The sequence below is a fragment of the Austrofundulus limnaeus genome, unplaced genomic scaffold (assembly GCF_001266775.1).
Source record: "Austrofundulus limnaeus strain Quisiro unplaced genomic scaffold, Austrofundulus_limnaeus-1.0 Scaffold554, whole genome shotgun sequence".
Lineage (NCBI taxonomy): Eukaryota > Metazoa > Chordata > Actinopteri > Cyprinodontiformes > Rivulidae > Austrofundulus > Austrofundulus limnaeus.
Genome location: NW_013952956.1, coordinates 39,551 through 42,390, shown reverse-complemented (window position 1 = coordinate 42,390; position 2,840 = coordinate 39,551). Strand labels below are relative to the sequence as shown.

Sequence of the window (2,840 nt, the reverse complement as noted above, 5' to 3'; positions counted from 1 at the left end):
ATCGACTACGCTGAAATGAATCAAACACATGCTAAGACAAACAGAACACAAGCTAAAATAAACAAAACTTGCTAAAATTAACAAAAGCTAAAATGAACAGAACATGACCTAAAAGGAATCAAACGCACCAAGATGCTCAGAACACAAGCTAAACTTAAGAAAACAAAAGCTACAATTACATGAGCTAAAATTAATCAAACGTGCTAAGATGCTCAGAACACAAGCTAAACCTAACAAAATAAAAGCTACAATAACATGAGCTAAAATTAATCAAACGCGCTAAGATGTTCAGAACATAAGCTAAAATGATCAGATCAAAAGCTAGAATTAACAAGACATGCTAAAATCAACAAAACAAAAGCTACAATGAACAGAACATGAGCTAAAATGAATCAAACGCACTAAGATGCTAAGAACACAAGCTAAACTTAACTAAATAAAAGCTACAATAACATGAGCAGATGCTCAGAACACAAGCTAAACTTAACAAAACAAAAGCTACAATAACATGAGCTAAAATTAATCAAACGCGCTAAGATGTTCAGAACACAAGCTAAAATGAACAGATCGAAAGCTAAAACGAACAAGACATGCTAAAATTGACAAAACAACAGCTACAATGAACAGAACAAGAGCTAAAATTAATCAAATGCGCTAAGATGTTCAGAACAGAAGCTAAAATAAACACAACACAAGCTAAAAGTAACATCGAATGCTAAAATAAACACAACACAAGCTAAAAGTAACAGCAAATGCTAAAATAAACACAACACAAGCTAAAAGTAACATCAAATGCTAAAATAAATGGAACACAAGCTAAAAGTAACATCAAATGCTAAAATAAACACAACACAAGCTAAAAGTAACATCAAATGCTAAAATAAATGGAACACAAGCTAAAGGAACAACACTTGCTAAACAACACAAGCTAAAATGAAGGAACACGCTAACATATGCTAAAAGCAACACAACAGAGGCTAAAACCAAGAATGCTAATAACTAAAAGCAGCAGGACACAAACAATACTTAAATTAGCAAAACTGCTAATTAATAGCTAAATGCTAAAGGAAGCAAAGATGTAGCTAAATGTTAAAAGCAGCATTATGAAGCAAAATGTTGCAAGCATTACATAAATGTATTTCTATAAAGATTTTATTTTAGATATTATTAATTTAAAAATCTCGGGGTTAATTTACAGTTTTATAAATCTTTCACTAAAACATAAATCCTATTTATTCATCTTTAACTTCAGTGTAAGTCTAGTTTATTAAGGTGCTTCCTTATATAACTGCTTGATTAAACGGATGTGACATACTCAGGTGTTGATCCTCAGGTGAGGAGCAGCTCAGCATCCCTCCCTCTCTGTCCTCTCATCAGCACCGCTCCGCAGACTGAAGACCGCAGGAGCAGAAGACGCCATCTTGTTTTTATTTCACCTCGAAGAGGAGAGGAGGAGGAGGAGGAGGACGGCAGCAGCGACAGGACGGTGCTGAAAAACGTGAAAAAAAATAAAAGAAATAAGAATACGACGTTTACTCGGTGAGTCATTCGCGTTTATATGAAAATGAAAATCAAAAAAACTTTAAACAGAAATGTTTTTATTGCTGCCCTGCATTGTCACCTGTTGGGACTGAGCATCTATTCAAATGTAACAACAGAGCTAAATAAGATGAAAAAAGGCGCTAAGTATCAAAAATGGCCGCTTGGTTAAATGGTTTTATAATTCTGTTGATAAACCTTTTATTCACCCCGAAGTGACGTTTTTTTTTCTCAGCAGAACAAAACATAATAATCAAAGCAGCAGCTTCCTGCAGCAGAAACATATCTGAGAGACTTGACATGATGAGCAGAAGCTAAAATAAACAAAACATTCTAAATTAAACAGAACACAAGCTAAAATGTAAAGAACACAAGCTAAAAAGAACAGAACACAAGCTAAAATGATCAGAATACAAGCTAAAATGATCAGAATACAAGCTAAAATGAACAGAACACAAGCTAAAATGATCAGAACACAAGCTAAAATGAACAGAATACAAGCTAAAATGTACAGATCACAAGCTAAAATGAACAAAACATAATAATCAAAGCAGCAGCTTCCTGCAGCAGAATCACATCTGAGAGACTGCTTTATAACAACACATGATGAGCAGAAGCTAAAATAAACAAAACATTCTAAATTAAACAGAATACAAGCTAAAATGATCAGAATACAAGCTAAAATGTACAGATCACAAGCTAAAATGAATGGAACAGAAGCTAAAATAAATAAAACATTCTTAATTTAAAAGAACACAAGCTAAAATGAACATAACACAAGCTAAAATGATCAGAATACAAGCTAAAATGATCAGAATACAAGCTAAAATGAACAGAACATAAGCAAAAATGAGCAGAACACAAGCTAAAATGATCAGAATACAAGCTAAAATGTACAGAACACAAGCTAAAATGAACAGAACATAAGCTAAAAAGGACAGAACACAAGCAAAAATGAGCAGAACACAAGCTAAAATGATCAGAATACAAGCTAAAATGTACAGAACACAAGCTAAAATGTACAGAACACAAGCTAAAATGTACAGAACACAAGCTAAAATGAACAGAACACAAGCTAAAATCAGAATGCAAGCTAAAATGTACAGAACACAAGCTAAAATGATCAGAATACAAGCTAAAATGTACAGATCACAAGCTGAAATGATCAGAATACAAGCTAAAATGAACAGAACACAAGCTAAAATGTACACAACACAAGCTAAAATGTACAGAACACAAGCTAAAAAGAACAGAACATTAGCTAAAAAAGGACAGAACACAAGCTAAAATGAACAGAACAC

At 33.1% G+C, this 2,840-nt stretch overlaps 1 protein-coding gene across 1 annotated transcript in view; it reads left to right on the top strand.

Annotated features, from left to right (window-relative positions):
* Positions 1-1,437: 1,437 nt before the first annotated feature.
* Positions 1,438-2,840, top strand: part of rad21b (RAD21 cohesin complex component b) — a gene marked incomplete at its 3' end in the record, with an annotated part of 6,952 nt that continues 5,549 nt past the window's right edge. Inside the window, 1 exon segment of the mRNA XM_014026441.1 lies at positions 1,438-1,539.